At 39.7% G+C, this 27,129-nt stretch overlaps 1 long non-coding RNA gene across 5 annotated transcripts in view; it reads left to right on the forward strand.

The window, feature by feature from the left end:
• Positions 1-27,129, forward strand: part of LOC146398587 (uncharacterized) — a 151,356-nt gene that overhangs the window by 36,868 nt on the left and 87,359 nt on the right. Inside the window, exons 6-11 of one of the 5 annotated variants that reach the window (XR_014819533.1) lie at positions 4,308-4,371; positions 5,500-5,626; positions 6,837-7,015; positions 7,213-7,314; positions 10,154-10,208; positions 19,410-19,517. This is a non-coding gene — a long non-coding RNA (uncharacterized LOC146398587). Of the gene's footprint in view, positions 1-4,307; positions 4,372-5,468; positions 7,315-10,153; positions 10,209-19,409; positions 23,169-27,129 lie in introns of those variants that run through there. The other 4 variants (XR_014819535.1, XR_014819537.1, XR_014819534.1 and 1 more) reach the window with 4 other exon arrangements.

A 27,129-nucleotide genomic window follows, 5' to 3' on the forward strand; every position in this document is an offset into this window, starting at 1 on the left:
CCTTTCCCTGGGTCCTGGCTCTTATCACCATGGCAACTAGCACAGGCCTTTGCCCATTGATATGCACTCAATTAATATTTTATGAGTGAATGAATGAGTTCTAGGAGAAACATGTTAGGTGCTTTTTCCTTTTCTTTTTTCCTAAAGGCAAAATGACACCCTACCCACAATCCAGCATCTACCACAGGCAATGACACAGGTTAAGTTGTAGTGGTCTCAAGTGAGGTCACCTATAGTGCCAGTCAGCACTGACCCTACTAGTTAACATAACTGATCCTGGGCCTCTTTCACTGTCACAGAGCATCCTCTTCCAGTCTTGATTTATTTCATAAACAAACGGTTCTCAAGAGGCTGAATAGCTACAGAGGTATAGACTTATCTTTCACTTTCTTCTAGTAAATTGTAAACCACTAACAACAAAAATAACCTTTTTTGGAAGTCTAGAATACTGGGGGGCAAGGGTTCTGTTTGTGGGTTTCTGCAGGAACTTCGATGGTGCCGTGGAGAGGAAGAAGGCATAGGGCTGGAAGGCCAAACGTGTTGGGGTGGCATTACCCTCCCAGCTACTACCCAACTGGACAAAGTAAAATGTTGTTTCATTACAATAGTACAGACATGTAGGAGAGATTCCCATTTCTTGGGGGAAAAGATCTTGCAGGTGTTGAGTCTGAGTCTCACACATGCTCTGAAGTGGATTCCTCAGTGTATTCATCAACGTCTATCTTTAAAAGACAAAAAATGGCCATTCACAAAATCCTCTGACAAAATCATCTCTAGGAAGTTGAACCTGTAATAACAAAATTATTTCTATACCCTGGTAGATGGCCCATGATAATGTTTTGGACTTAGTTACAGGAATTCTGTTCAGCAAACAGTGCTGTTAAAAGTGTTTTCTCTGGGTTCTGTCCACATAACAGTCACTGTCCCAAAGTGAGGAAAATAGATTTTGTTCTGTAATAGTTATGAAGATTTACACCTTTTGTCTTGTCCTGGAATGATCAGTAACCTCTTATGTATCCTCACTCTTTCTAATCTGAAGTAGTCCAACTATAAAAAAGTTAGCTAAAATAATTTTTTAAGAAAGAAAAACACACCACAACCAAACAAGAACAATCTACCCTCCAAATCTGGGATCCAGAAGAAAGAAACTGTTTCTTAGCAACTACTTCTTTGTTTCACAGACGGTCTTCAAATCACTTATTTTTCCCTTGCGTTCTTTGCTGTTTCATTGTAACGGGACTGAAAGTTCGGTTCCAGTATACCTCCAGAAATCTGGCGATGTGACACCCAGCAATATGCTCGTTTTAACAAATTATCTTACAGGGAGAATGTTTAGACACTTCCTGGAATGTTAAGGAGCCTCACTAACACGTTAGGTTAAGATTCCACTTTTCATGAAGGCCTACTGTGTGCTAGCTACCATGCTAGGTGGCTTTCCTGCTGTTTCGTTGAACACTTTACAGAATGTGGTGAGAGAACAACTATTGTCAGCCTCACATTGAAGAAATATAAAACAAAGACTCGCAGAGAGTGTGCTGTGCCTGGGGTCACAAGCCTAGTAAGGAGCAAGGCTGAGGCTTGGCCCAAGTCTCTTGCTTGTATTGCCTACAGCTGCCTGGTCATCGTCACAGTGGGAAATTCTCCCCTGCTCCTGCTCCAAGGGATGCCAAGGAAATGTTTATCCAGCCCATTTGTCATGTGGTTAGTTTCCAAGGTGAAAAGAAATCAATGCTAAGAGGTTTCAGACATTATTTCAACCTTCTTGAAGAGACAAGCACCATCTGACCAGCTCTTTATTTTATTTTATTCTTTTTGTCTTTTGTCCTTTTAGGGCCGCACGCGCGGCATATGGAGGTTCCCAGGCTAGGGGTCTAATTGGAGCTGCAGCTGCCAGCCTATGCCAGAGACACAGCTATGTGGGATCTGAGCCGTGTCTTTGACCTACACCACAGCTCACGGCAACACCAGATCCTCAACTCACTGAGCAAAGCCAGGGATGGAACCCGCAACCTCATGGTTCCTAGTCGGATTCGTTAACCACTGAGCCATGACAGGAACTCCCTGACTAGCTCTTTAGACCCTGTATGTACTTTCCATATTTTTTCAGGGAAACTTCTCCGTTTTCAAAAAAGTCACCCCATCTTCCAAAAAGGCTTACAAGGAGTAAGTTTTAAATGACCTTGAAATAATTGGTTAGGTGGTTGTGTATGAGAAAGAGAATAATTTGATTCTATGAAACAGAAAATGCATCAAATTTATATGCCTAAATTTGGGGGGGTTATATGTGGGCATAGCCGTGTGTGCGCCGGGGGTGGGGAATGTGTGTGACGGAAATTGAACGGTGCTGAAAAAAAAGCATCACTCAGGACCATATTTTTTGATTAGCAAACAATCCAGTATTATGACTACAACTCTCGTGGATAAAAATGACTCAAAATTGGTACCAGGAAGTAAGATAAAGTAAATAGCACAGCACAATGGTTAAGCTCATAGGCTCTTAAAATCGGTTGCATGAATTTATGTCCCAGTTCCACAACTTAATGGTTATGTGACATTTGATAGATCACTTAAAAACAAATAAGCAAACCCTGTGTGTTCAGTATTCCCATCTATACAGTACACACAGTATGAGTTTTTAAGTACACATAAGGATGTTGTAAGATTAAATGAGAAAGTACCTATAAATCATCCAATGCTTTGTAAAAATGTACTATTACCAAAAGGAGGATATAGTGAACATTTTTGAGCTCCTTGTAGTAAAATAATCTATTTCTCAGGTTCAAGAAATTGGAAGGAGTTAATCACAACGAGAATTGTCACCAGGCTTAGAGACAGAGAAAATGATTTTATTAGGGGAAGTCAATATGACCCCGATAACAAGGCTTACAAAGCACGAGGAAGAGGATACCTAACCAATAAATAGTAATAATCACAAAACTGGGCAGCTGAGCCCACGGAGCATCTACATTCCTTTGATAATTAGTAGGCAAATATCCCTGCTCAGTGGTGGTGGATCTGCACCAACCACACAAGAGGCGCCAGCAAAACTAGGAAAAAACTAGCAGATGCCCCTTGTAGGAAATTTAATTAAAGCGGAAAGGCTTGTAATAATGTCCCCATTGTGCTCTTGACTTAAATTGGAAAGGCAAAGCATTGTGCAAATTCCCCAGACCAGGAGGCTGGCGTGGAAATGGCCAGACGTGGTGGGCCTCCCTGGATCCTGCCAAGAGGACTTCTGGCTCCATCAATTGATAGTCGCTTCCCCAGAGTCACAACGCCTTCAAATCAGTGCAGTTCTGGATGGGTCACAAAACGGGTGGGAAGCCACAGAGTTCCGGCCCTTTAAATATAGTTAAATATTACACCCTCGGTAATGAAACACCTTTATATCTCCTGGTGGCCTCATTTCCTTAGTCACTGTTAATACACTAAACTCCACAGAAATAATTGAGGGAGGTGAGAAATGAAGCTTCACCATTTTCTGTTCCAAGTGTTAGCAGTTGATGTATCCCTTTAAAGGGGATGGAATAGCTATTGCACATCCTCAGCCATATTTTCTTGCAAATATGGGAGACTCTAAATTCTGGAAGGTAGTAGGGAGCTCCTCGGGGGGACAGTAGAATGGGTGCCTGTTCTGGAAGAGCAGCGTCTGGTTTTCAGTGTGGCCTCAGCATACCAGTCCTGTGGCACCACGCAAGTGACTTCGTTCCCTATGCTTCTCGGTTTCCAAGTCCACAACATGGGAGTAATAATAGTGCCTGCCTCATTATAGGGACTAAATAATTGTCAGCTATTATGCCCATTCTCCTCAGTAATTAACATGGTCTCACTTATTGAGAGTCTAGCAAAGAATTCTTTGAAGACACTTAGAATGACCAATTAAATGCATATTTCATAAAGATAAGATAACTAACATTATTTTGGATCTATACCCAGAAGTGGGATTGCTGGATCATATGGTAGTTCCACTTTTAATTTTTCTGAGGAACCTCTGCACTCCTTTCCATAGTGGTGGCACCACTTTACTTCCCACTAGAAATGCACCAGGGTCTCAATTTGTCCACATTCTTGACAACAATTTTTTTTTTTTATAATAGCTATTCCAGCTGGTAGGGGGAGATATATATCATTGTGATCTGGGGGGTTTGTATGTCAATTGTATTTCAACAAACCTGTTAAAAAGTCTAACGTCGTACCTTACATGTTATAAGGGTCTCACACAGTGTGGGTAGCTATTGGTTCTTTGATTGCCATGTAAAAAGATAACATGGGTTGCTTCTTCTCTGAATGGTATTCTGCTCCTTCAGCAGCTCCACTGCTTTGATCTCTCCCCAGCAGACCTGCAGAAGGGATCACAAAGATCTGCCTCAGGCAAGTCCTTGCAGGGTTCGTGGAAATGCATATCCCCGCCAAATGCTAGGAATAGCAGGGGAGGAGGCCCTGACAAGAGTGGGGACAGGGTCTCTCCTTCATGGAACTTAGATTCTGGTTGACAGTTGGTAGCAGCAAAGTCTGAGGAGTATTAGGATCAGAAACTTAGAGTGCGAGGGAATCGTGTCAGGAACTTACAGGAGGGGAAAGGAAAGGCTTCCCTAAGGAAATGAAGTTTCAGCTAAAAAAGGGAGGATTCTAGTCATTAGCTGCACTTGAGGAAGTGCTCCAGGCAAGTGCAAGATTATGTGGTTCCATTTCCTGGAAGAGAAAGAATTGGTAGCAAGAAGAGATGGAAAGGTGGATGACGGCCAGAGGCTGATGTAGGCTTGGAGGTCGTATCAAAAGGTAGGGCTTGATCCTGAGAATGATGGGGAAATTGCTGGAGAGTTTCAAGTCAGGAAGGGAAATGATCCCATCTGAGGGTAGGAAGCATCATTCTGACTGCTCTGTGAGGCAAGAGGGGACATGGGATCCTGGTTTGGAGGCAAAAAGCATGTGCGGATTTGAGGGAAATTGGAATAGTAGGCTTAGAACCAAAGCTAGCCCCACCCCAGCCACCCAGATAGAGATGGGACAGGTAGAAACCTTACCCATCAGCCTGCCCTTCTTGCTAACAACCCCCAGAATATATTTAGTTTCGAGAAAGAAGGAAACTGGTATCGAAAGTGGCAGGCAGAGGCGGCTGCGTCTGGACAGATCTCAAACTGGGAACCATCATGTTTCCAAAAAAAAAGAAAAAAAGAATGAAGCTGGGGGTTGTCTATCTTCTTTGCTAATCTACTTGACCCTTTGCTTCAGCTGATGAAGGGCTGCTGGTCTGCCTTTCACCCTAATTATGCTTATCACCCAGGGCCCCATAGATGCCAGGAATAACTCAACACCAGTCCCTCTAGCCAAACAATCAGCAAACAAAGATAAGTTTAAAGAGTGTCAAGCCCAACTTTATGACTCCCTCATAGGCACCAAGGGCATTGTCTCAATAGCCTAAGCCACCAGACAGGATGGCCCAGGGCTGCTTGTTATTTGACCTTTAGGGACCAACTGTGACTCATTGGTTTACTGCAGAGCAAAGGTTACTTGGGATGCAAAAGTGGACAGCTGCCTGCTCTCCGCACCTGGAAATGAGGGCACTGGGCTCTTCAGCTGGAGATGTTTCCTTGGGCACAGACCCAGACTGAATGAAGCGAGCCAGGTGAGAAGTCACGCCATGGGACGTGCGGCAGCACACGTGCACATGTTAAAGCACAGGGTCTTCGCAGCTGACTGGCTGATTCAAGTCTCTTCCCTTGTCTCGTTGAGCAGTCTGGAGGTTAGCCCTGTTATTTACACTTTGGATATAACCAGACTTTTCTTGGCCAAAGTGAGATTAAGGGCAGGAATAATAGAATATTAATAATAGCAATATCGGTATCATTTATTAATGGCCTATAATATTCGGGTTATATACTTCATCTCTAATCTAGTGACTCACCACCTGGATGCACATGTGAATCACTTGGGGAGCTTTAAAATACTGATTCCCAGGCCCCCTCTCCAAAGGCTCAGTGATTTCATTGCTTCTGATGGCCCAGACATTTTCAGGCTCCCCAGGGAATTCTAATTGTGCACCAGGATTGAGAACTAAAGCTTTAATTATCATGACAACCTGCCATGCAGGGATTTTTAGCTTCATTTGATAGATGAGGGGGAAAAAATAGGGCCCAGAGAGAAAAAGTAACTTGCCTAAGTACAAGATCAGCCACTCCAACCTTCAGTCCGTCTGGCCACCACTGCTCCCTCACAGCTGCTTCCCATTCTGTTTAGTGAATCCAGGGTCAAGGGCACACAGGAAGAGCACAGGGAGGCCAGGAAAAGAAAGCCCAGGGCAATAGCACCGCAAGGGAACCCGGAACTCTGTAGCGGGGGCTCCACCTGGCTCACCCTGAGCTAGTGTGCAGCCTGTCAGTGAAGATTCACAAAGGAGAGGAGCCGAGTGGGCATATAACCCACCCGCCTTCTTGGTGGCAGCAGCTCCTGGCCTCTGTCCAAGCCCCAGGAATGGCACACAGGGGACAACTGGCAGAAAGTTGAATAGGGCACGGCCGGCAGACAGCTCTACACACACCCATTTACCCTTTGCCTCGTCTTGTGGCTGCTGGAGTGGAGCTTCCTTCCCCAGCGCCGCCTTCTCACCCTGTGCTGGGTCACCTCAGGGCTGACAGGTTCCCTCCACCTCTGACCTGGGCTTCTGAAGCATGGGCACCAAGTCACAGAGGTCACTCTGGTTGAGACACTCTTGAGTGGAAAGGTGGCATCCTCTGATTCTTGTTTCCCTCCTGTGGGCACCCTCCACCTAACTGCCTGAAATAAATGCAGTTGGGTAGGATTCCGAAGCCACACTCTTCTTCCTTCCTGCTGTGAAGACAAGGGTTAAATATTTGAGAAATAAAAGAAGGCAGAGGTGGCTACAACTGGAGTTCATCGGACCTTTCTCAAACGTGGGACCATCATGTTTCTGGAAAAAAAGAATGATGCATGGACACAAGCCATAAACTCAGCTCCTTTGTGTTCCCCCCCTCCCATGGCTGCTACCTCTCTCAAGGTATTTCTGATATCATTGCCGGGAGTGCCTGGGACAGGATCACCCTCTGAGGGGTGAAGAAAGGTGGGGAGAAGTTTCTGGAATCTGGGATGGGAGGTGTCTGACCTTCTCGATATTTCACATCCAGACAACTCCTACTTTTGTTCTCCCCACAAAGCCTCAGACTGGCCACCTCCATTCATGTGTTTATTCAACAGTTATTAAGGGTTGAAAGCACTGGGGATTCTTAGAGGAAGAAGACCCGCCCTTGACCTTGAGCAGCTCGCAGTTCAGCAGGGGAGAAGTCACAGAAAGCAAGGGTAATGACAGGGGAAGCACCGGTGCGGTTTGGTGGGAACACAGGGAGCGGCCCTGGGCCCAGCCTGGGGTGGGGTGGGTGGAGCCTGGAGGGGCAGCTTCTCATTTGGCCAAGTCCTGACTGCCAGGCAGGCTTTACTGCTGGAAAGGGGGGTGCTGGTGCTCCCAGGGAAGCGGGCAGATTAGCAGAGGAGCAGATTCCATCCCCTGCCTCAATAAAGGATGTTCCTTGTCGGCAAGCTGCCTGGGCTTAGCTGCAGAAACTTCACTCTCTAGGTTTCAGACATTTGAATTTTCTGTTTGGGCCAGTGGCCTGGGTCCAAAGTGAGACTGAATTCTTCACTCAGGGTTTTTGTTTTTTGTTTTTTTTTCCCCCAACAGAAACACGCAGTGTAGAAGGCCTGCCAGCCACACCAGAGAGCCTCTCCCAAGAAGGCTCGGGCTGGGTGGAGGCAGCTTTGCAGGAAGAGGAGTTAGGTTTTGGACCAAAAAGCACGGCTCAGATGAAGTTAACAATACACGAAACACAGGCACTGCCTAGAAGAATCTTTTCCCCCCTTGATGGCATTCTGTTTCATAATATCGAATGTCACAACAGGGCGTAGCAGGGCAGACAAATAGATCCTTGGAGGGGTGTTCCTGGATCCTAGTCCCAGCTCTACCAACTAGGATTGTGGATGACCTCCTGCAGGTCTCTGAGCTTCAGCAATTTTATGAAAAACAGGGCTGAGAATGTCCCCCCGTCCACTCTGGGGGGGAGAATTAGGTGACATGGCAGCAGAAGGGGTCTTGGGCTTGGCACAGAATGGGACTCAGTCTGTGGTCTCTGTGACTCCGACACTCCTGATGTGACCCCCTCCTCTTCCCAGTCTCCCTCACCACACAGCCCCCTTTCAAGTCTCTGGCCCAGGTTGCCCAGACAATTGCTCTCAGAAATTTCCACTGCATTCCAAAAGTGGGTGATTTGCTTTTTGATCCTTTTCTGCCCCTTGAGATACTGCAGCATATCCTTCCTTAAGCTCTTCAATTGAATGTTCCTGGAATGTTCATGGCTGCACTGCCGTTCAGTCAGTTTATACGGAGGACAGGGTGGGGAGGGCTGGGCTGGGGTTCCAGGCGCTAGGGTGAAGCGGGCCCAGCTCCATCTCCGTCTCCCCCTCCCCCGAGAGAGCCACACCAGGTCCCTTTACTTCTCCATGACCATGACTTTCACTTTGCCCGTTTTGGAACAATATGCTCACCAATGTTAAGGAGCACTTGTTCCTGCCAGTGCTGAGTCTGTCTGCTCTATGAGACACATCGCAGTGGTGGTCATAGTGAGGCCCTTCGCTTCCTGAGGGAAGTCACACCAGTTTTGATGTTATGTTTTATTATTTATGAGTAATTATATTATATTACAATCTCTCTTTGATGGTAGGTGGCAGAGGAGGGTCTGCTAATTCATTCCCTTACAGTGTTTCAAAAATAAGCTCTCAGAATTAAGTTCATGTTACAGTCTTCTACTTTTAAATAGATTTTAAAATGAAAAAAGTATATGTTAACACCTATAGTCTGTCATATAGGGGTGAGGGGGGAAAATCCAAAACAAGAGGCCACAGAAATATTTTAGAAGACAGTGCTTGAACATAAATCCTTCCTTTCTCTTCCTACCGTTGCACTGGAGGTGAGGCCTTGTCAGCTCACCCCGGGACTGTTGTAGGAGCTTCATATTTGTTCTGCAGCCACCAGCCTCTTTCCCCGAAGTCTGTGCTGCCCAAGTACCTCAGTCATTATGTTACAGGCCAGCTCGTTTCCCAAGAGCTCCCCAGAGACTGCGGGATAAAGTCCATCCTCCTCAACCAGACATTCAAGGTGCTTTACTACCAGGCTCCTCCTGACTTTCCAGGGACCCCAATCCTTCCCCTCCTTGACGTGGGTACCAATCTCACCCATGTCCTCTGACTGCTGGAAGCTCAGTCTCCACCGAGAGATGCTTGTGGTCATCCAGCGTGTGGAGCCATCCTTCTGTGCTCCATTGCTCTTTGCCCTTTGGAGATAGATGTGATATCCCTGGGCAAAATGGTGCCCCTGAGCCCCACTGTCCCTTTGGCTTTTTCCTGGCAGCATCACTATCCCTCAACTTCTCTGCTCTGGTTATTTCATGATCCTCTTTCTTCACAAACCCAGGAAGAACTTAATATCCCTGAGACATTGCTCTCTGCTACAAGCTAGGTCCAAGTGCAATTTTATGTAGTTTTGTAGTTTTGTCTCTTCTATTATTCACCTGTACTCTAAACACACCTGAAGAGGTCAGGAGAGAGAGGGAGAGAGAGTAATGATGTTTACTGTGTATTTACTGCCGTATCAGACATCAACATATTTGGATACATTTAAATTTACATAAAACTTATCTGGAGATATTTTGATCCATTCTTTCCAAAGAGGGAACTGAGGCTCCTAAGAGGTTAAAGACTTTTTCAAGGACAGTTTGAGGTCAGATATGGTACCAAAGACTTGTGGGATGGAGCTTGTGAAGGCAGGCTTCACAGACCGTGATCTGGTAGGCAGGAGGGGAGAGCACTGTGAGTGTGGACAGCATCACAAAGGTTCCAGACTCATGCTGACCGTGTGATCATTTACAGCTTTTCAAGATTACACCTGATTTCCTTTAAGAAGGCAATATTAAAGTTGATTGCCTGGTTTTGAGCACGCAAACACTGAAATGCACTGGAAGGGCCAAAGTTCAGGGATAAGTGAACTCTACTGCAGCATGTTAAGAACAGGATAAATGCTGCCAAAGAGGCAGAGGTGTTTTTTTGTTTTTTGTTTTTTGTTTTTTTAATTTTTAAATTTTAATTGCAGGTCAAAAGAGGACTCAACACAGGATGGCTGAAATTGGGCAAACACACAATCCCAGGTAGTTTCACAGAACAGAATGAAAATGAATGAGCTGATGTGGGTTTATTGATAATAACAAATGTATTGGTGTTGGGGGGGGAGGTAGGAATTCTGTACTTTCTGCTCAGTTTTGCTTGGAACCTAAAACTACTCTGAAAAATAAAGCCTGATAAATAAAATAAAATTATAACTTTTGAAATGAATGGGCCCAGATCCCAAAGCTGTTCGCTGCAGCATGAAGGGAGGGGAGGCTGTGCCCTCTTTTTGGTGTGTTGGAGCACAGACACCTTGCTCAGCTGTTGTGAGTTTCACAGTCTTTGATTTTTTTCTACTTCACTCCCTAATGAAATGCTTATGAGCACTGAAGGCCTCAAAAGGCAAGACATGGAATATGAAAAAGGAGGAAGAGAGTGAAGACATGGAGTCAAAGGATGCTTAAATAACCTGAATTTTGAAAAATAAGACCCTGGCTGCACATACAGATTTCAAAAGCATAATGACTAAGTGTCCAAGAAGAGGAGTTTTATGTAACATTTAATAAATGATAACTGTGGAAAGGTTCCTCATTTTTCTAGTTTTCTTTTATTTCTTCTTTAAATCAGGCATAATAATACCTGCTTCCCATAATTATGGTGAGGATTAAATGACATAATGTAGCTAAAATTCTTAGTCCAAAATCCTGCATTAATTCATTGAAAAGAGTTGTTGAGGACCTAATGTGAGGTAGACACCAAGGTGATCAGAACAGATGTGATTCCTCCGGGCTCGCTGTGTTTACAGTCTAGAGGTGGAAGTCAAAAAGGAAATATAAAAATAATTAATTGAAAATTGCAGATAAAACTCAGACTGCTGTGAGAACCAGGCCTCTGAGTAAGTGATCAATAAATAGTAGTTATTTAAAGATACATTACTTTGTAATTAGGACAGATTCTTTTTTTTTTTTTTTTTTTCAGACAAACCCTTCCACTAAGAATAGTTGGGGAAAACTGGATAAAATATTTTCTTTAAAAAAATCTATTTGAAGGAATATGAGGGCTACCAAGGCAGTAAGGGCATGAGTAGACAAGATTCCAGAGAGAAGATAAACACAAAGAGGCAAGATAAACATTCAGCTCTACTTTCTCCTGGAAGCATTTGCGAGATCACAAGTGACTGAAGATAGTTTTCAGCAACCTCACAGGATAAAATTGGAGTTCATGGCCTGTTAACGAGGAAGGGCACTGAGGAACACTGGCAGCTCTCAGTTGAGAGCTCTAAAGGGCAGCACTCTAAGAGTAAAGGCAAAGTAGGTACAGACCAGCTCTCACAAAAATTATAAGTAGCTTCACTATAGGTTGGATTATGGTAGTTGCCTATCTTAACCACCTAGAATTTATTTTCTATGAAGAAAGATAGCTTCACTCAGAGCTTTGGATTATCTCTATAATTTTTATCGAATAATGTCCAGAATTCAATTTAAAAAAATATGGTGTGCCAGGAGACAAGGCAGTGGCCAAAAATCATTTGAAGACAAAGAAACAGATCCATAGTGGATACAGATACTATACAAACACTGGAGTTATCAGACACACACTTTAAATACCATTAACCATATTAAAGAAAATTGATGACTGGATGAATTTCAGCAGACAGCTCGCATCTCCAAAAAGAATAAGAAGGAAATTAGAGAACCAAAAATGCACAAATAAAATTAAAAGTTCAGGAGTTCCCATCGTGGCTCAGTGGCTAACAAATCCAACTAGGAACCATGAGGTTGTGGGTTCGATCCCTGGCCTTGCTCAGTGGGTTAAGGATTCAATGTTGCCATGAGCTATGGTGTAGGTTGCAGACGTGGCTTGGATCTGGCATTGCTGTGGCTCTGGCATAGGCCAGCAGCTACAGCTCCGATTCAACCCCTAACTTGGGAACCTCCATATGTCATGGCAGCGGCCCAAGAAAATGGCAAAAAGACAAAATTAAAAAAAAAAATTCAATAAATGCATTAGAACACATTAGACACAGTTGAAGAGAGAAATAACGAACCAACATGTAGCTCAGCAGAAGATATCCAAACTGAACTACAAAGAGAAAACGGGATGTGAAACAGAGAAAAAGAAGATAAGAAATATATGGGATGTTATAAATTATAATATATAAATATAAAATTGTGGTGCTAGAAAAAGAGAAAGAGAATGGGCAGAAGCAATATTTGAAGAGAGTTTTCTAAAACTGTTGAAGTCTCAAGCCACAGATGGAAGTAGCTCTATGAATCACATGACGGACAAATCCAAGTAGACCATGGCAAAGCACACCATAGCAAAACTGTCAAAAACTGAAGACAAAGATAAAAATGTTAAAAGCAGCTTTGGGGGAAAAAAAAAAGATGCATTGTCTTCAAGAAAAATAAGACTGACAGCTGAATTCTTAAGAAAATTTGTGAAAACCAAAGACATTAGGGTTAGGGTTAGGGTTAGGTGTAAAATACACCTTCCAAACTAGGATTATAAAAATTGCCCTTCAGTATTGAAGATAAAATTTAATTTTCAATTTACTTGTACTTTGTATCTTTTCATTATAAAATAAAACACAGATACAGAAACTACCCAAAACAAAGGTATGGTTGTATAAATTATTTTGAGGCTGTAACCATTACAACCACCATAAAGAAAACTTTGCCGCCGGCTCAGAAACCTCTCCTTGTGTGATATCCCAGTACCCTTTTACCATACTTTTACTGTAATCTCTTTCTTGTGTTTATAGTTTTTATTATCCAAATATGCCTCCCTAGACACTCTAGTCTAGCCTGGCCACTAAAAACATGCTTTGTGTGGCACAAAAGTCTCTCTTAATCTAGTGGAGCTCCTCCATTCCTTTCCTCTTAGAGACTTTAATCTATTGAAGATCCTGGTCTATTTGACCTTTAGAATTTCCCAAAGTCTGTACTTGGTTAATTTCACAATTATGGTGCAGTTCAGTAAGTCCCTCTCTTCTCTGTGTTTTTTGAAAATTTTTAGCTAAATCCAGAGACTTGAACATAGTATTTTCTAGAAGAATTTGTCACCGACACCTGCAGGAAAGGAAATATACATGGGAGGTCTTCAGGCAGAAGATAAGTGATGCTAAGTGACACTAAACAGTTATAGGATAGAATAAATGATAAGGAAAAGATGTATATGTGTGGGTATGTAAATCTACATAAATACTGAGTGTATAAAATAATATGAATAATGTCATTAGGGGTTTAAACATATAAAGAAATAACATGTAACAGAATTGATAGTTTAGTTTTCCTTCCAAAGTTATTAGTAAGGTTGTTTTAGGAAGTTTAGGTTTCAAAAGAACAAAGTTTCGATGAACTTTTAATAATTTTCAAGTATTTATAGATCTTCCAAGTAAATTTTAAATTTGTTTAGTGTTATTTTTGTAGCTAGCTAACTTTTTCTGGCCTTTTAGAAATATGTGCCAGGCATCGTGCTGTATGTCCTATTTACACATTGTCTCATTTAGTTCTCTAAATAACCATATAAAGTTGATGCCAGAGTTATTACCCTGCCCTCTCCCCAGCGCACACACATACACATTTTACAGAGAGAAACATGACACTTGGAAAAGATAAATAATCAGCCCCCTGTCACACATTTCACAAGTAGCAGAAATGAAAAGATACGTCATGCTGTTTTATAGTCAGGATAAAGGGATGTGGGCAAAAGCAAAATTACGTTCACTGCATAAACAGACAGAGTTAGTATGTACTCTGTGTACTCTGGGATACTTTTGAAAGATATGCAGTTTTTCATTCCATTCTTTGGTTCAACAGCATAAATAAGTTAAGGAAATAGTGAATATGTCGAAAGTGTTAGAGTTGAGGTGAAATGTAAAGAATAGGCAGTAACATGGTTATGAATTGAGTTGGGATACATTTGCTTGCCAATTCCATAAGACTTGAAGGAGTTCTTTTTTTTCAAATAAAGAAAGCATATTTCTCACTGAAACTCATAGAAAAAACTATAGAGAATTAAAATGTGTGACAATGATAGCATGAGAATCAGAAAAAAGATAGTAAGTAAAGTATTCAAAGTTTCTTTTATTTGGTCTTGAAAATGTTAATTTATAGTCTACTTTAACAAATCCAGGATTCATGTTCTGAAAGAATGCCAGAAGATTATATCACTGCCAACATGTGAAAATATGGAGTAATAAAACTGACTTGATTGACTCAAAAGACAGCAAGGAGAAAAAAAATAAGAAAAGTAGGATGGATGAGATAAACTGGAAGAAAATAGTAAGATGGTAAATCTAAACCCAAGTGTTTCAGAAATTATGTTAAATGTAAACATTCTTAAAATGTACATTGTTAGACTGTATTAAAAGCTGTCAAGACCCAATAGCACAATACTTATAAGAGAAGCATCTTAAATACAAGGATACAGAAAGAAAAAAACTAAAAGAATGACAAAAGATATACCATATAAACCATAACCAAAAAGAAGCTGGCATATTTATATTAGTAACAAAAAAAGTAAATTTTAAGACAGAAACAGACCCTGTTAAAGTCCACTAGGATGATAAAATCATCTTAAATTTATAGTGTTTAATAATGTAGCTTCAGAATATATGAAGAAAAAGTGATAGAATTAAAGGAGAAATAGGTAAATCTACAGTTACAGTGGAAGCATATTTCTCACTGAAACTCATAGAACAAAAAATATAGTAATGAGAAAAATCAGACAGACTCTGCCTATATTGAGCTTGCATTAGAGTAAAGGAGACATAATAATCAAGCACACGGATTAATGTAAAATTGCAAGTTAGCTGAGCACTCTGAGGGAAGGAAGACAGTTTTATGACAATGAACATGACCCAGGCTGAGGGACTCAGGAAAGGTTTTTCTGAGAAAGTGACACTTGATCTCAGACCTGAGAGAGTTCAGATCCGAAAGACAGACAATAAAGTTAATTAAGAGAGTGGGAGTAGAAGCAAAGAACAAAGAGCACTGGACATTCAGCTTCATGGCATCTGCCAAGATCCTGCTATAGAAGGAAGCATGTGAGTCTGAGGACCGGGAAGAAGGTCAGAGTGACCAAAGCAGGGTGTGTAAAGGAAGGTAGCGCAGAAGTCAGTTGGAGAGGAAGTCAGAGACAGATGAGAGTCTTGTAGGCTGTGTTAAGGATCTTAGGATTTAATCAGAGAGCAATAGAAAGGCAATCGAATGTTAAAGCAGGGTCTGGAGAAAAGGGAACCCTCCTACACTGTTGGTAAGAATGTAAATTGGTGCAGCCACTATGGAAAGCAGTATGGAGTTTCCTTAACAAAACTAAAAATAGAACTACCATATGATCCAGCAACCCCACTCCTGGCCATGCATTCAGAAAAGATGAAAACTCTAATTTGAAAAGATATATGCACCCTGCACCCTAATGTTCAAAGCAGCACTATTTACAATAACCATAAGTTAAGTGTCCATAAACATGAATGGATTAGAAAGTGTGCTGTATATGTATAGCACACTGTATATTTATACAATGGGATATTAGTCAACCATAAAAAAGAATGAAATAATGCCATTTGCAGCAGCATGGATGAACCTAGAGATTATCATACAAAGTGAAGTAAGTAAGAGATAAATATCATATGATGTTGCTCATATGTGGAATCTAAAAAAAATGATATAATGAACTTATTTACAAAACAGAAATAGACACACAGATGTAGAAAATAAATTTATGGTTACCAAATGGGAAAGGTGGGAGAGGGATAAATTAGGAATTTGGGATTAACAGATACACACAAGTATATATAAAATAGATAACCAATAAGGACCTACTGTATAGCACAAGGAACTATTCTCAATATCTTGTAATAACTAACCTATAATGGAAAAGAATATGAAAAGGAAAAAATGTGTATATATAACTGAATCACTTTCCTGTACACCTGAAACATTGTAAATCAATTATAGTTCAATAAGAAACAAACAGCAAAAGAGTATTAAAGCAGGTTTATATTGTTATTGGATTTGTGTTTGCAAAAGATCATTCTAGTGGTGGCATGACAACAGATTGTAGAAGGTAGAGTGAGAGGAAGCTAAACAGCTTAGCAGTTTTTAGCGGAGGAGGGATGGTAGTGGAGACAGTGGAGATGGAGAAGAGTTGGATTCAAGAGGCACTGAAGAAGTTAAAATCAACAGGACTTGGAGAAGGATTCTATCTGGTGACTAAGGGCAAGGGAGACATCAAGGATGTCTTCTCAGGTGCTTCCTTGTGCAAATGGGTCTGACAGTGATGCCATTCTCTGAGTCAAGAAGCTCAGAAAGAAGGCCAGGTTTTGAAGGGAAGATTATAAATTCAGCTTTGGGCATATTGAGATTGAGGATGTATTTTTTTTTTTGAGGATATTTCTATTAGAGATTGTTCTATAGAATGTCATTTCAAGATTCCTAATTGATTATTCATTGTAGCATTTGGTTTGTTTTATTTATTTTTCTTACCCCCTCCAGTTTAACACTTCAGAAATGCAATCACAGCCTCAGACTGTGACTGTTTATCACGTCACTGCATCCAAATATTGATGCTTGCCTAATTTGAACCTACCCTGGGGAGGAATGCAAACAAAAGAGAAGATGGAAAATTTGTGGAGATTCTCCAGGAGTGCCTGCCCAATGTCGGACACTGACCTCAGTTAGAGTCCAAATGTGTCAGGGAATTTTCCTGGCTCTGGCTTTCAAAGGCCCTCTACTGTGACAGGATTGCTTTTCTTGAAGATGCTGCACAAGGATAAGTAAGCCAAGTTTAGAATTGGCTCTCAGTACACAGGGCCATTTCAGAGAAACACTAATGAGCTTTCCCCTCATTGAAAATTAAATCTGTCATGGATATGAATCAGGTGTCGTTTGAAAGAGATGCCAGTCCACTCTTCCAAAGCAATTTCCTGTTAGCACTCTAGGATGGGAGATGCCATTTCCCCTGCTCCAGGGTGGATGAGATCCTGTTGGCAAGTTGTCTTGAAATCCTTTCCATGAGAAAGAACACAGTAAAGACAGCCTATACAAAGTCAACTCACATCCAGAAAAAGGGAATGTGTAGTCATGACTCTCTCTCTGCATTGACCAGTAAACTTATGAAGATGTATTGGGCCTTTTTTCAACATATTTTTTTCTTTCTTCTTCCCATATATATCCTTTAGTTCTGTTGGGGCTTAACCTAAAAAAGAAATTGGATATCTATCTATGATATTTGATAAGAAATTTGATTATGGTATCTTATTGGAATGAGGTTCGTAGACTCTATGAGGTTTACATATGTGTTCATCTTTAAGACAGCTTAAACTTTAAGCTTTTGTCCCAAACCATTATTATGAGTTTGCCTACAACTTCAACAGTTGGTAAATCATAGAGAAGATTCGATTCCTTACTTGGAATAGAATCTTGAATTTTGTAACTATATGAAGAAGGAGGAGCCAGGCAATTATAGCTTTTTCACAAGCTGTGAACATAACTCAGTGGTCAAAGAAAGAGAGATGGTAGATGTTCAGAAACTTGTTCTTTCATGTGAATTTCTATATTTCTGATCTGTTTGAAGAACATCTTAAGAATTTACAAAATAAAAGCCTATATACATGTAGCCTAGAACTGGATCAAAGAACCATAACTTTGCTTAATACCAATGCTATCTAACAGAAAACCAACACAAAATTTTGAAATGGGGAAGCTCTTAAGCCATCAGGTAATCTGGGGCTCTCTGGAAGACCTGTGATTTGGGGTCCTGGTTTTAATCCTCCTCACCTCCCATTACCCATAGGGAAACAAATCCCACAGGGAAAGTGACCTGGTAAAAGTCACATGATTTGTATCTCAGAATTCATCTTCTTATGAACTTTATTCAAAGAAAAGAACCAAGAGCTTGAGCTAATCTTTATTCTAACAGATCGATTTGGCATATTAAAAAGAGAAAGTCTCAAATGATAGCACTGGGAAAAACTTTCCTACATGGTGTTCCTCTCCATGGGTTCTGGGTTATGGATGTGCTTAGGCCATTTTATTTCCATTTAGGATGCCTGCAGACTTTGTAATTAGGAGGAAGCCACCAGGTTCTTGTGGCTGAGTCAAATTGAGGGAAATGAGAGGCGGGAAACATCTCAGCACGTATCTGACCTTGCTCCTTGCTTTGGACCTCTTCTGCACACTGGCTGTGAAGCTCCTGAGCTGATAAACAAGGATCTTGGACAAGAGTGTTTTGCTTTCACATTTTCCAGCTTCGTGTTTGTTTCCCTTGCTCTAAGAGAGCATTTGCTTACTCCCCATGTGGCCCCCAGTCACATATTGAGAAATATGGGCCAAATCTGCCTTTTAATAATTTATCATGTTGCTTGTTCTTAAATTTGATGGATGAAACAAATGACCCAGAGTTTGTGATTAATGGAACACCATCTCCACTCCAACCCCAACTCATTAACCAGTGACTTTGCTTGTGCCTGTCACATTAACAAATATGCCAGAGGCATTAAGTTAAATCCATAGCTAAGCTGGTGATCTTAGTTGAAATACTCTGATCCATTCTGAACAAGCACTTGGTAGAATAGCTTTGGTTTTCCTATCTGTAAAATGAATATAATGTTGGTGACATTGGTGTTAAAAGTAAAATAACTTTAAGAAAATTGCTGAAGGCTGTGACATATTGACTCAAGTGTGTTATCATTTTGTAATGGAGAGCTTTACTTACCAAAAAGAAGAACTGTAAGTTGCTCATGGCATTGTTGGTAATTTATTATTAATGATTTCTAAAAATTCCAGCATTGTAGGAAGCTTCAAGCATCATTACTTAGCATTACGATTTGCTTTCATGTTAATAGACAGCTATTTTTCACTGTCACTTTCACACATAGCAAGAGAACATAGATGAACAATTTTAACAAATATGAACAGTTGGAGATGTAGTCCAGGCTTTGTCACTTGTTTGAATGGTAAAATTCAGCTTTACCAGAAACAAGAATTTCCTGGAAACAGACGGTAACCTATGCACTACCTCCATACCAGCACCCTTGTTATGTCACACCCATTCAAAAGCAGAGATCAGGAAAGACTGAATTTTGTTAGCAAGTTCCTGCTTAAAGAGTTAAGAAATACCTGTCATCATTTTTTTTGCTTTTTCAGAGTTGAGCAAAAAAAAAAAAAAAAAAATCATGGTATAATTTCAGGCAGTGGAGAAACTTCTGTTTCAATTCGACTTTTCTATGTTCTTTATAGATTAGATGAAAGAAGCCTGTTTGTTGTCACCAAAGAGATCTTCTCCTTCTAGAAGGCTATTTAAAATGTCTCATAGAGTGTTCTCTGGTTTGTAGACATCTCTTGGAGGTAAGGACTTTCTGCCTGCCTACAGCCTGGAATAATCTAAATAAAGCCCAATTAGCAAATTAGAGGGGCAAAACATGCTAAACTCTAATATTACAAATGGAAGCAATTCCTTTCTTTCCAAATCCCAAGTCCCAACTCTGCATTTCCAGCTTGTAATTTGTCTCTCTTCAAAACGTATTTTCCCTGGGGATGGCTGTATCTGAAGGTGCTAACAGTCAGCAGGGACAAGGATATCAGGGGTCTTGTTCTGTCTCCTCTTCTCTTTCTTGCCTGCCCTGTGATTAGTTGGTGCTGTAAGAACAGATTTACAAGTTGAAGGGCACATTTCCAAGGGGTTGAAGAATGCCAAGACAATAGCTGTCTGCAAATGTGATGCATTTGGCAGATGTTAAAGGTGGAGGAAAGAGATATTTAGCATGTTTACACTCATTATTAATAGCTTACAACTAAACAATTGCATGCTTTGTTTTGACCTCATTCAGTTTTCCTTTATGCAGTCCAAGCATGTGCAATAAATACTTTCTCATCCACTTACAGGTGGCAGTGTGTTTTTCCCAATCAACAGAGTCCTTGGTTGGGTGCTAATAGCAGCAACAAGGACCTCAGGGATCTTGTCCTCTCCTTTTTATTTTCCATGCCTGCCCTTTGTTGTTTGACTTTAGGTAATTTGATTTCGAATAACAGCTCTAGATGGATCATATTTTCCATCCATTAATCAATGCTAATCCAAAGAAGAATGGGACATAGACAAGGAATGGCTTTTTCCTTTCTTACAGAACAAGTTTGTGTTTATTCTTGGAATCTGTTCTAGACAAATTAAAGGACAAAAGAGACTGCACTATCCATTAACATCACTGCAGACTGGCTGTAAAACTCAGTTTTTTCCCAGTCAGGAAATGGATATTGTGCTATCTCTGATCTGTATTATGGGCTAGTGAAGTATTTCCTAAAAGGCATTTCATGGAAGAGAAGCCTCTGGAGATGCTTCAGAGAAAGGATTCTGGAGCTCAGTAAGACTAGGGGGTATTTCATGCAAGATTTCCCCCTTTGAGATTCAAAATGCATAATAGAATTTAACAGCTCTGACAACTCCTTCTATCAGAAAATGAAACAAATAAAACTATTATACTTTGTATAACCCAGCACTTATAAATTCATTTGATTACAGATCATATTTTAACTCATATTTTGGAATAATACCTATTAATATCTGAAAGCCAGAAGTGAAGCAGGTGATCTCAATTATAATTTGAGAGCATATCAGTACTTTTATTTAAAAGATAACATTTCCAACTCAAGGTCTACAACAGATTTGTAATAAATCACAAATTATCATCATATCCTGCTATATCCCGTTAATAATTTCTACTTTTTTTTTTTTTTTTGGCTTTTTACTATTTCTTGGGCCGCTCCCATGGCATATGGAGGTTCCCAGGCTAGGGGTTGAATCAGAGCTGCAGCCACCAGCCTATGCCAGAGCCACAGCAATGCTGGATCTGAGCCGCGTCTGCAACCTACACCAGAGTTCCCGGCAAGCGGGACCGTTAACCCACTGAGCAAGGGCAGGGACCGAACCTGCAACCTCATGGTTCCTAGTCGGATTCATTAACCACTGCGCCACGATGGGAACTCCAATAATTTCTACTTCTAAATGAAGATTCATTAAGGTCTTATGATTGTCAGGCAGTGTACCCAATTTTTATATGCTTTATTTAATCTATTCCTTTAAATGTTTGGTTATTTTAAAATAAATATTGGAAGAATATATTCTTATTACAAAAAGTCAAAAAGCACAAATAAAATTCTTTAATTTTAGTATGTAAACATCTAAATCTTTTCCTGTGCATTTACATTAAAAATGGGTCCTTGTAGGGGGTTCCTGCTCTGGCACAGTGGATTAATGATCTGGCTTGTCTTTGTGGTTGTTGCTGGTTTGATCCCTTGCCTGGAGCAATAGGTTGAGAATTGGGTGTTGCGAAAGCTATGGTATAGGTCACACATGTGGCTCAGATTTGATACCTGGCCCAGGAACTTCCATAGGCCATGGGTGCAGCTCAAAAAGAAGAAAAAAAAAAGGTGGGTGTCCTTGCAAACCATGTACATTTCTCATTATTTAACAACTGCCTTTTTTCATTTTACAGTATATGCTAGAGCTATTTCTATGTCAGTATATGTGAATCAACCACCTTCCTTTTAATGGCTTCATGATGTTTATAGTATATATATATATTTTTTTTCTTTTTTGGCCATCCCACAACATATAGAGTTCCCAGGCTAGGGATACAATTTTTTATTTGTAGATATTCAGCTCATTTTAGAAGTTTTCACCAATATAAATAACTATTTTTATTTATGTTTCTGGTAATAGGGCAGATAGGTAACCATGATTGCAATAACCAGAATGCTGGAGGAAACATAGATTATATCAACTGGGTGCACAAAGAAGGAATTCTCAGAACTCAAAAACAAAGAGGAAGCAGAGACCCTATAGAACAAGGTATTGATAAAGTTGTCTTTCCTCCTGAGGTTTTCTGTTGAACCCAGGAAAATTCGAGATATTGCTTGGTGAGATGTAGGTGCCAGAAAGTTAAACATACTATCCATATAAGGAACTGAACCCAATAGAAAACACTCAGCATAAAGCTGGCATCCAAAGGACTATACCTTCATGTAACAATAAACAGGAAGTAAAACCACCATCCAAAAGAGACAATAAAGAAACTTACCTGGCTCAGTCTGGGTGCTGGGTAGAGGATGAGAGTAATCTCTCCTGAGAATTCAAACAACAAGCCTGACTTCAGATGGGTTTGCAATCTAGTTCCTGTGATGTCTTTGTGCTTAAAACATCAAGTAAAGAATATAAAATGGACCTAGGTTAGTGTTTCCCTTGGGTGTAATATGTAAGTAAAACAAACCCAAGTCTTCTTAGAGGACTTTCAACTCAGGCCTCAAAGAATTCCCATGATAATGTGATAAGAAAAATGATCAGCCTACAGTTAAAATTCACAAAACTCTTAAGGAATCATGAGTGAAAACCAGCAGAAAGAATAAACAGGAGAGTCAGACTTGCAAAGACTTAATATATCAAAATTATCAGACGCTAAATGTAAACTATATTTGCTGTTTTGAGAATTAAAGGAAGAGCTTGAGGATATAAATGAGAATTAGAAATTTTAAAAGAAGAACCAAATATATTTGTAAAAGAATCACTAGAGAGAATTTCCAGAATTCTAGAAGTAATAAATGTACAAATTGAAAATAATAAGGCGATGTTAGTAGCAGATGAAATAGACACAGCTAAAGAGAAAATTAGCTGTGGAATTGGAAGGTATAGCTAAAGAAGTTATACAGTCCAAATAGATCAAGAGATAGAAAACATGAATGAAATCTTAAAGAGGATAGTGTAGGAATATCTGACATATGTTAAAGTTTCAGAGGGCAGTAATCACAATAATGGGAAAAAGGCAATATTTGAAGGATGATGGTTGAGAATTTTCCCTAATTGTTGAAAAACTAGTACTCCTTTTCCAAAAGGTCAATGAGTTCACAAGTATGATAAAGAAGAGGAATTTATAACTAAATATATAAATACAAAATAGAGACATTTAAGGAATAGCCAGCAAGAAGACACTACCAAAAAAAAAAAAAAAAGCATTTATCATTGTGGCTAACTTCTCAAAAACAACATCAACAATAATTTCTTCATGTTGAAAGAATTTAAATGTCAGTTTATAAGAAATCATCTGTCTAAGAAAACATCTTTCAAGATTAATATGAAATAAAGATATTTTCTATCCTTTTGCTTAGCCATCCTTATTAACGTACTCTTTGCCTTGTCACAGATTGGTTGCTTCACCTCTGAGGATTGCGTCTTCATTCTGGGTAGGAAAAGGGAAAACAGCAAGGACAAAAAACCATGACAGCTGCCTCTGTTCATTTGTTCCTGGAAATCCCATACACACATCCACTTATATTGGCCCAAACTCCATCACGTAGCCTCATGTATCTGCAAGGTAGCCTGAGACACATTGCCTCCCCAGCAAAAATTTAGTTTCTGTTTTCAAAAAGGAGGAGTAAGGTAGATATTAAAGAAGCCACTAATTAATAATTTCTACCACAATCAAGAATGAAATATGGTTTATGTCCTCAAAGAATTCACAGTCTGGTGAGAAAGATGAATCTATAGAACAGTTAAATGTGGAATTCCAGACACTGCTTTCTATAGTTCTTTCTATAAATTAAATTTACTACTATCATTTAGGGTCTTTTATTATTTCATCGTTCCATTAGCAAACCAACCAACTGACTTTAGTAAGCATCCTCTTATACTGGGAATTATATTAGGTCAGGGATACAGAGAAATAGCAAGTGTGGTTCCTACTCTGTAAATGCTTATGAACTAATGGAAGATATGAGGCAGAAAAAAAATACACTAGTGCAGGAAATTGTCACAACATAAACAGGGGGAAAGGAATGGAAGAGGGTATTATGGGTTGAATTGTATCCCCCCAAATATGAATTTTGGTGAAGTATTAACCCTAAGTACCTCAGAATGTGACTTGATTTGGAGATAGGGTCCTCACAGAGGTAATGAAGTTAAAGTGAGGTCATTAGGGTGGCCCTAATCCAATAAGACTTGTATCTTTATATGCAGAAGAAATTTGGACACAGACATGCATGAAGGGAAGGCAGTGTGAAGAGACAGGAAAAGGACAGCTATTTAGAAACTGAAGTGAGCGGTCTGGGACAGATCCATCGCTTATAACCCACAAAGGGAACCAACACTGCCAACACCTTAATTTTGAACTTCTAGCCTCCAGAACTGTGAGACAATCAAGTTATATTGTTTAAGCCTCCCAGTCTGTGGTACTTGGTCATGGCAGGCCTAGCAAACTGATCCAGAGGGAGTGGTAAAATTTCCTTGAGGCACAGGGAGTAAAGGTGCTTTATAAAAGCCTTCATAGACTATATAAAGGTTGAGTCATAGGCTGAGGAGACATATGCCAGGTAGAGTTAGAGAAGGAGGAGCAATAGGAATTCCCATCCAAAAGGATGTTATGAGCAGAGATTCAAAAGTGTGACAAAGCATGGCATGATTAAGAAAGTACTAGAGCAGTAACGTAGGTTTTGAGGAAAGACATCATGAGAGAGAAGACTGGAGTGGTTGGATGCTCAGATTAAGAAGGACCTTGATTTCATTTTTTTTAAAGCATCTCTTTGCAAAATAAATATGAAGTAGAGAAATCTTTGTAGCTAGTTTTGTATTGGATAGAGTCTGTTTCTGATTTCTTTGATGTCATTTAAATGAGCCTTCTTCGTCAGTTGAAAATGATGCTCAGGTGAAATTGGCCCCTTCTAATCTCCAGTGCATTCTGTATAGTACCCAGTACACTTCCAGACACATTGTGTTGAACACATAGCTACTGATGGAAATAGGAAACTATACACTCAGTCTGGAATGAAGCTATATAGCTTGACTCTCTTTTATGAAATCAAGATCTTAGTCCTTCTAATACAAATGTCTTCTTTTGATTCCTTTGAGACCGTTTAAGAGTGTTGGCTCAAAGATATGAAATCACTTAATGTAGATGATTATTTTGTCTGAGGATGTGTTGATACATAACTGCTACAATTATGTCTCTTCAAATAATTGTGATATTCTTGTACCTTTCTAATTTGAAATTTCTGTTCTGGTTACATATTTCATTACTCAATTTAATTAAGTCAAGCACAGGCAGGAAATACTGGAGGAGCAGCAGCAGATATATGCCTTTCATGTTCAAAACCAGAGAATAGAAAACTCCTGCGTGTTTCAAAATAGAAACTTTTTCAATTAAACTAATTCCCTTCTGTTCAATAAAATCCATCTAAAGCAAATTTGATGACAGTACTTCCTAACTGTAATAAATGAATATAAATAAGCAATCTAATTTTCAGTGCCTGCAACATGAAATATAATTAACCTAACATAACTTTCATTACAATATTTGTCATATCTTGAATCAGGGTTATCAAAGTGACCTTTCATTGCTGAGTTTTGTTATTCCTGCATTCTAAACCAATAATCCATTTTCTATGGAGAAATTAAATTTTAAAAACAAACAAATGATATATTAAAAATACTTGGTGCTAAAATACAGGATGTGGCAGGCTACATAGGAGAAGTCTAAATAGCATAACAATTGGATTCCATTTGAAGAATCTGTTATCCATTCATTGGGAGGCTTGGATAAATTCTTCATCGTCAGAGTACTTCTGTTTTTTCATGCATAAAATAAATATAGGAGAAATAGATGTCCACTTAGCCAAATAAAGCACATAGAAATTAAAGAAATAATATTCTAATAGGCCTTGCTTAATTGTGCAATAGAAATATTATGGAAAAAAATGAGCATTTTTGCTTGAAAAGATTGGAGCAATTTACAGTTAGTATTAGAAGGTGATACTAAGAGCTTAACAGAAAGAGAGTATTAACACCAACTTTGCTTATGCAAGATTGTTTTTTTATTCAATGTATTTCTGGAAAAGGATAGAGAGCCAAGTAAATAAAAGTTCTTTAGAAGAATGATGATGTTAACTGGATACGAAAATTGCTATCACTGATTCTGAGCACTCTTGCTGCTTTGGGGACTGAGTTGGAAGAATTGTCATTCATACCAAGAACTTCATACTGATTCTCACAACAGATTGGAATCAGTAACAGATTTATAATAGACAATGACAACTATAGGGAGTTTCTTGTGGGTTTTTTTTTTTTTTAATTTAAATGTAAGGAGAATTTACAGTTTTGATTTTTGTTTGTTAACTAAAGTTCTTTTTGTTATAAAATAGTTACAGGCCACCCGGAATTCTACCCACCTTTCTTATTATCTCATGCTTACGTAAGAAAGGATGAACAATTAGGGTGATCAGTCAGGAGGAGGAACAGTCTTAGGACCCAAAGAGCAGAAATAATTCCTCAGGTCTCCAGGGTCCCTCATTAGCAGCACAGGCTACTGCCCCATGTGTTTGCACTACTCTTCCCTGATATCAGTCCCCTTCCCCCACAAATTAGAAAGTGCTACACCTTTTTTTTTTTAATGTGTTCAAAAATCCACTGACACTCTTGGTCTGAAAGATTTTTAACAAATTAGAAAATGGTCTCCAATTTCTATAATGGTACAGATAGGCTTTTTTAACAATAGGTTGTCTCTATCATTTTCATGGCCTCATGATCATGTCCCAAAACGAGGGAGCATTTTCAAAAACATTTTTTTTTTCAAATTCTCTCTCTAGGACATACTTCTTTGAAAAGCAATTAATTTCTCCCTCTTCATCGTGTTCATGTTTTTGAAATACCAATGAGCTTACTCTCAGCTGCTAGTCATGGTGGAAATGGCAAGCAAGTTTGGATCATTCATCTCTTTGTAGAAGAAAGTAATTCATCCTAAAATTTAACAGCTCTTTTAAGTACCTTGCCATGAGATAACTAGGGAACTTCTGAATAGTACAAAATAATTTTATAGTCATAGGTACAGCACATGTCAACTGCAAAACGTCAGAATGTACTGCTAATGAGCTAACACGGAAGATGCTAATCTTAACAGCTCTATATCGTGAAACCCTGCTGACT

The sequence above is a fragment of the Sus scrofa genome, chromosome 11 (assembly GCF_054392235.1).
Source record: "Sus scrofa isolate SSC_HxYL_T2T_F1_AM1 chromosome 11, Sscrofa_HxYL_maternal_Yorkshire_Landrace_v2.0, whole genome shotgun sequence".
Lineage (NCBI taxonomy): Eukaryota > Metazoa > Chordata > Mammalia > Artiodactyla > Suidae > Sus > Sus scrofa.